Source organism: Gavialis gangeticus, unplaced genomic scaffold, assembly GCF_001723915.1.
Source record: "Gavialis gangeticus isolate Ggan-Ray unplaced genomic scaffold, GavGan_comp1, whole genome shotgun sequence".
NCBI lineage: Eukaryota > Metazoa > Chordata > Crocodylia > Gavialidae > Gavialis > Gavialis gangeticus.
Genome location: NW_017729013.1, coordinates 353,649 through 361,347, shown reverse-complemented (window position 1 = coordinate 361,347; position 7,699 = coordinate 353,649). Strand labels below are relative to the sequence as shown.

The 7,699-nt window shown below is 43.4% G+C and overlaps 1 protein-coding gene across 3 annotated transcripts in view; it reads left to right on the top strand.

Moving 5' to 3' along the window:
• The first annotated feature begins 6 nt into the window (after nt 1–6).
• The window catches only part of TPST1 (tyrosylprotein sulfotransferase 1), a 59,339-nt gene continuing 51,646 nt past the window's right edge, over nt 7–7,699 (top strand). For 2 of the 3 annotated variants that reach the window (XM_019511348.1, XM_019511346.1), the window contains exon 1: nt 7–92. The gene's annotated coding sequence lies outside the window, so the exon portion shown is untranslated. Of the gene's footprint in view, nt 93–2,855; nt 2,946–7,699 lie in introns of those variants that run through there. The other variant, XM_019511347.1, reaches the window with a different exon arrangement.

Sequence of the window (7,699 nt, the reverse complement as noted above, 5' to 3'; positions counted from 1 at the left end):
CGGCGGCGCTGCGGGGCTCCCGCCCGGCGGACGCGAGGAGGCGCGGGAGGAGGCGCAGGCGGCAGCAGCCCCAGCTCTGACCCCCGCGCCAGGTGAGGAGCCACCGGCCCCCCCCCCTTGCACGCGCACGCATGCTTGTGCATGCACACTTGCACACACGCGGGCTCCTGTGTGAAGGCGGAAGGGAGCTCCGCCGCTGCCCTTAAAAACAGATGCTCTAAAAGAAAAAAAAAAGGGGTGGGGGAAGGATTCATTATTTTATTCATTCTTCAATCTTTGTGCGAGTGGGTGGCTTTTAATCTGTGGGGCAGATGTGATTTACCAACATCATCCGAAAATGCTTTCATAGGATCCGTGCGCAGCTGTTGGACGTCCTCGGAAAAAACGGCATAACGAAGCTGTCGCATCCTATCCGTCCATGGGTATTAACGCTGGTATTAACCATGTGTCTTCAGGATGTGCGAGGCGATCGTAATGTCGCTGTCTTGGGTGTATTACACGTGTGCCTTTGCCATTATCCGACATGGATCGTGAAGTGATTTCCTGCTGTCGGGGTGGCTCGGTTACATTCCCCGTGTTCATGGTACAAGTGCTTTTAAATAAGGGTGTTACGTAGGTAGGGTGCGGATTTACTTCTTCCAGGGAGCAGAGCTGCCTAATGCACCTTAAAGTGTGGACGACTTCATTAGAAATAGCGACGAATCTAGGCGGTATGTAACAGATGGCAGCTGAGCGGTTGTGGACAGCCATCGTTTCAGGTTCATCACTGGAACAAATGTAACTGAGAGGGAGAATAATAGAGACAAGTGCGTGTATCGTGCAAAAAGCCTTGAAATCCTACGTGTGTTGTTTTTTCAGCTGGCAAGGGGCCAGCGCCGTATATACTTAATGATGTGATTTATATGCAGCTGTCTTGCTATCTGATAACCTTAATGACATACAAGTGTAAACCGCATGCACCAAAGCAGATCTGGGAATTTCTGATGAAGGTGTCAGATATTATAAATGTGACTTGTATGTGTAGTTATAATAGTCATGTAGTGTATACTTCATGCTGAAGCAGAATTTACATTTATAAATCAGATGACAGTTTATTGATTTCAGACTGATTTCAGACTGTTTATCTCTGCACATGAGAACGGCAAAATAATTCGAATCGGTAGGGTTAAGTTTGTAGCCTGGTATTTTGAATGGAAAAATTGTGAGGGGTTAGTTTTTTTTACTCTAGTTTAGAAAGGTTGCCAGTGTTAGTTGATACTGTGTACACTGATGAATCCCCTTTTTAAGGGTTACTGTAGAGGTTTATGAAGAGGGATTTCTGGTTGTAAACTGGTGAAGGAGGGAAGTGGCTCACTTTGGCTCTTATCTCTCCATACCCCATATTGATTCATCTTCACAGGTCCTGCACTAACTACAGTATTAGTGCTTAACTTGCTTCCCAAGTGAGGGCTGGGTTTCATTTTATATAATGGCATCCACAATAGGGAAACCTCAAAGTAACTAATATGTAAATTGGCAGAGAGCCTCAGCATAGGTTTTCCTAGTTCTGGTTTGTTGTTGCAACTTATGAGAAACTTCATGGAGATGTCAGTCTCGCATCTTTCATTGTGAAAGGTTGGGGTCTGTTATTTGGTATAAGAAGGAAAGATCAGACCAGGTTTCCCCCCAGGAAACTGTACCAAAGACTTCCCTGGAAACTGCTAACGATTAAGATGTTTGCCATTTACTGTATTTCTATGCAAGGAAAAACACCAGGATCATGTAACCAGGGAGAGAAAAAATGAGAAAAGGGGAAACAAAGAGCTTGGAGAGGCTCTGCAACATAGAAAACTGGACATGGATTTGGGAGTTGGGACTTCCTGACTTCTAATCCCGATTTGGTTCTTTATTTGACAAGGGGCAAGTCACTAAAATCACCTCTCTGCTATAGCTACATAAATTGGTTATACTGGGGTGCTCAACCCCAGGCCTGCAGGCCAGATACAGCTCCTGGAGCCAAGCCATATGATCTACTGGGTTCCCTGTGTATCACCAAAAAATTGGTGGCAGGGGAATGGTGACAGTGTTAATTGCCATTTCCCTGCTGCTAATTTTTTAGACCTGCAGGGAGCCCCGCTGGCTGCACAGGGTGGCACGTGGGGACTGTGCAGGGACCCAAAACTCGGTCCCACCATGATAGGATGGGGTCTGATCCTAGCATGTGGGATTGGGCAGGGGCAGCACAGGGCCTGATCCTGGTGCATGGGACCCAGTCTGACCTACAGAGTGCCCCCTTGCTACTCATCTGGCTCATGGGGCCAAAAGGTTGAGCACCACTGGGCTATACAAATGGTGTTAATGCATGCTTCCTTGCATACAGGGATGCCATGAGTATCACTCTGCATAATGCTTAGAATTTATAAACTCTCCTCCTCCCACTTTGAGTGAATGGGAAGGAATGGCAGATAATCCTCCTTGCTGAATTGGTTGTTTCAATGAGCTTTTCTCAAAAGGAGCAGTTTGGACAGCTGTCCTAAGTGGTATGCAGTAAATACTTCAGTTATGTTTCTTTGCACAATGCTATAGCATTACCTTGTGGCTGTCAGCTTGCCTATACAATCTTCTTTGTGGTAAACATACATGAATAACCAAAGGCCGGCCATCTGGTTGAACTAGAGGTTTTACGGAATTCGCTGTCTACCTCTGGGTTCTTAGAAAAGCGCTTGGAAATTCATCCTTGTTTGTGATGGCTCTTTGTTTTTCATTACTGTTTTGAACAGGGTTAATGTAGGTCACTTCAAGTGATAAGTACATGTTTATCTTCAAGGAAACAGTGCTTTCTAAAGTGTCGATTTTTGATTGAAAGGGGTTTCCTGGGGATCTTCGTTGTCCATTGCAGTCCTGCTTTTATTGACAAGAGTGGTGCACTCCTGCTGTCCACATCATTCCTACTAACTCATTTTAAGGTATGTGAGTTACTGCTAATAGAATTTTCTGAAGTGGACCATGGTGAAAAATAAAAAGCTGTCTGCTTGAAGGAACAGAAATAAAGAGCCAGATGGCAGAAGTGAAATGGCACAGTTTTAGATCAATTTGTTTCTCCTTGTGTGTGGATTTGAGTCCTATGGAAGGATGATAACAATTTGCCCAATATGAGTGTTTTGCTTGGCTGTTAAAATGGTTGTGATTTTGGCTCTCTGAAGTTATTCCGCATCAATGCAAGTGATGTATCAGTATTGGTAATATGTTTATAATCTTGGAGAGTACAATACCAGTATTTTGCCTAGTTATTAGTTAAGTGTTCCTGTAGTCTGCTGTTTCTTGCTCTTTGCATCAGAGGAAAAAAATCTTTCTTATGCATAAGAGGGGCTAAGAGCTTCTTACAGTGAGTCTTTCTTACAGCTTATGGGAAAAATTGGCTGTCATGGAGGAGTGGGATTAATCAGTAGCTGCAGAGCTTGCCAGTGCTGTGTTGCCTCTATTGAGCAACAGAGACTTGGGCTACTTTAAGCAAAATAAGCAGGGGCGTCTTCAGAGACCTTAGTAGCCAAGAGTAGTGAAGATTTTCCTCTGCAAAGAAAATGACCAGGTTAATCCAAACAGCTGTATGGCAGCAAAGCGGAGCCTACTAGAGGTCTCTCTCTTTCACTTCTCCCTATCGCCACCTCCCAGGAGGTCTGGCAACATCACGATCCAGTTGAGTGGAGAGAATGCATCACTGCCTGGACTTAGCATCATGAGCCCCAATTACCTAGAGTTTCATTGCCCAACACTAGGCCATGTAATAATGGAAGTTAGGACCTGAAAGACTGGTTAATTAGGACATTCGGCTCACCTCCTCCTTTTCTCCACCCCTTCTAACTATGTTTGTGCTAGTAGTCTAACCAGTCTCAAGTGGACTTCCTTGACAACTGACAGGGTTGTAACCTTGGATGTTGGGGCATCACCCACTGACTTCTAACAGCGTGAGGTCAGGGGAGATCTAGTAGCTGGATTTTGCAGTGCTGAGGTGCTTGCCCTGTTCTAACCCACTTCTTGCAATCCTCTGGCTCAGACCCTTACTGCAGAGATACAGGCCCAGAAACAAGGGGACCGGGGCGATCTTCCTCTCAAAGCAGGGGTGAGCAAAATGCAGCCCAACAGGCCAGTCTACCCAGCCTGCGAAGCCCCTAAAAAAATTTAGAAAATTAAGATTAATCTGCCCGGGGCTGCCTGTCATGTGGCCCTCGATGGCTTGCCGAAACTCAGTAAGCAGCCCTCTGCCCAAAATAATTGCCCGCCCCTGTCTCAAAAGGAAAGCGGGACATATTATTCCAAGAGAGGCAGAATTTGTTGGGGGGAGGGGGTTGCCTTTAACCATTCTTCAGCATTTGTTGCTTCTCTCTGCTGCCCCTGACACTCTTTTTTTTTTTTTTCCCATTACATCAGCAGGCCCCAGGGGAAAAGACCACAAGGCTTTGGGTTCGAGTAAACAAAGCTGGATGCTGTAGGGGCGCACCTTTGTTCCAGAAAACAGCCTCTACGGAACCAGTGATCCTGGACAAAAACTGAGGCATACAGGCTTGGAAAGGAGGGGGCCAGGAGCAGGATAAATCCAGTCTGTTGGGGCTGTTGTGAATTGTACACTATCTTTCTGGGAAGAGGTCCAGTTACCAGATTGAGCCACAGACTGCTAAGGAGGAAGTGGAGGACAAGGCTAATTGCCCTAGAATCCTTCATTCTTTTTCAGAGGGGCAGAAGCAGTGCTGCCACACTGCTAACTCACCCTTGTGCAAAAAAAAGCTGTCTGATCAAACAGCAGCTCCAGAAGATGGATGAATTTGACCATCACTTGCTCCCTTCCCTTAAGTATGAGTCTATTGAGTTTTTTAAATACTGTTAGTAAGCACCTGCAGCTTAACTTTTTTTCCTAACCAAAGAGAATTTTTTTTTTCCCTAATCCAGCCAAATGGGAACTGAAGGAGCAAAATGCGTAAAATAGTAGTGTGAACTTGCAGTGCGCTGTGGGCTACATCCTTTGCAGGTGTAAGTTCACGACTATGGACAATTTGACCTATTGCATGTTTTTAAGTATATTCACTAGGTGGAGAGTGGGAGTTAATCAGTCCTTTGACTTTGTTAGCACCCCTTCGTGGCCAGCTCTTGACACTGATGCTCTTTGAATTAATTCAGTTTTATGTCTGGCTAGAACCGCTGTGCAGATATGATTACAGAGCAGAGAGGTAAGGTTGGCTTCCAAAGCTTTCTAGAAAAATGGCACCTGGGAACGTCTGTAATAAACCAGTGATAAAAAATGTAAAGTGTATGTATTACGCTTACAGCTGAATAAGTAAATAGTTTACTCTTTTTTTTTTTTCATCTTGTCATTTTTGGTGTGTTGCCACTTTTGGACCAGGCAGCCATTAACAAATTGTTTCCAGTTTCAGGGCGTGGATATCTCTTATTCTGAGTTGTCAACCTTTTGCCTGAAGTAGGCAAGGCCTTATGTTGGAAGTAAAGGTTGCACTATCAAGTTAAACTAAGTAATCCTAGCAGTACTTTAGAACTAACTATATCTTCTCATCATTGAATAATCCATATGCAAAAACTTTAAGTTGCAACAAAACGAACAATACCACAATGTTAACAGTAGAGTATTAATAAGTCAGTGGTGCTCTTCAGGGTAATTCAGAACACTTGTCCCTTCATCTAGATGGGAATTTCTAGCTACATTAATATTTTGAAATGTGTAGATTGCAGTATGCTATACTCAAATGTAAGCTTTAAAAGAAGCCAGTAAATTAACATGACTTTTCTTTTTGAAAATACAGACCTGTTTCAGGATTTCATATCTCTAGGAAAGAGGAGTTAAATTTGGGTCATCTTCCTTCTGTATTTGAAAAAATGCTTAAAAGAAGAGCTACCAGAATGCTTTCTCTTGCTCATCATCAAGAAGCCAGTTTTTCTGTGTAAGGTGGTTCTGAATTCCAAGCTGAATGGTCTTTTGGTTGCTAACTCTTTCTTTTACTTCCATAAGCTCTAATTCTCTAAGAGAGGAATCTGTAAAATGACAGGAAATGTGTAGTCAACAAGCTAATCAACCCCCCAAGCATGCTAGACCATTAACCCAGGATCCATAATTGGACTTATTATTTCATTTACCACACGTGAACCTTTCATGCGTGGCTTAATGATGCTGGTCTTTAAATTTATGTTGCCACAAGAATTTTGCTGAGGTTCCTCAATTTCTGTCAGTTCTTTTCCACTAATTGTTGACAATCTCGCCAAGGGTTTTGTCAGTTTGTGTGGGATGCTGATCTGTTTGGAATAAAAGCTGTGCAGGAAATTCAGTGTTTCAAGGTTTGGTTTTGGTTTGGTTTTTCTTCGGGCTGTCCCTGTCTTGAGGTCAGTCCTCTGAAACTTGGAATTCTGGAATGTCAGGAACAAAAATGAAAAATATTACCAGAATCATCATCATTATCCAGATCTCCATACTGAGGTCAAGGAACTTGTAAGTGTGGGGGTGGTTTCCAGTTCTCCACATAAATTACCCTTGCCGTTATCAGTTAGCAAGAGCTTTTTTTAACTTTTAAGATATCTTCTCTAAACTATGGGGCATAAAGACGGAGTCCATTGGCCACACAACGTCTGGCTCCAATTCTGTTTTTCCATATGTATGATGATTTGCTGACTTTCTGAAAGGCTGAAGTCCTGCATGTGTCTACATCAGTGATGGCATCCTGGAGTGTCATGAGATCCTTTTAAGGTTGATGCAGGAAATGTGAGGAGATAAGCAGAGAAGGGCAGACTCAGGCTTCAAGGGTGGGGAGATGAGCAGATAGGCTGCTTACAGACGTTTAAAAAAAACCCCAAACCAACACACACACACAAACAAACAAAAAAAACACACTGCCAGTTTGACCCGGCTCCACAGCACGTGTATAGATGAGGCTCTTCAGTGGAGCTTTTTGGGTGCTTATATCTAAAAGCTGATTCAGTCAGCTATTAGATAAAAACACCGGAGAAGCCCCATTAAAGCACTTCATCTGTGCGGAGTTTAAAGTACACCATTTTGGGGTTGGCTTTTTTTTGTTTTTTGTTTTTTAACATCTGTAAGCAGCCCTTAGGGCAGACTTGGGCTCTTCCCAGCTAGTGCCCTCACCCCCACTGCAAGGCAGTAAGTACTGCAATAAATAAGTAAATTTTTTAAATGAGGTACTACTCAATTTGCAGAAGTTAGAGGTACCTTGAGTCTAAAAATGTTGAGAGCCGTTGCTCTACATCAGTTGCAACAACAGTATAAGTTGGCTGCTAGCATAACTCTCCTGAAAAGAACGCCAGCAAGTCTAAAGAAGGTAGTTAATAACTATTGCATAAGATTTTCAGTCCTTGATCTCTCAGCTTCATATCCCAGTGAGGGTCCTGGTTACTACCAGATTATGGCTGTTGTGAGTGTTTGAAACTACCCGGTCATCTCACAAGCAAATTCTGAACCAGCAAGAGTTGGCAGATCCTTTCCTGCCATACTATTGGATTTGTGACGTAGAGAGAAGTCCTCATGTTCACTAACAAACCGTTCAGCTCTTTGAGTTTGCTTTTCAGCCAGAATGCTTTCCTATGATGCCCTTACTTGGGTATTTTTGGTAGGCAACTGTTTCATGGGTTACTCCTGTTATAAGAACCTATAATAAAACAATAGATGGGCAAGATTGTTCTCACCAAAAAAAAAAAAAAAAAGGGA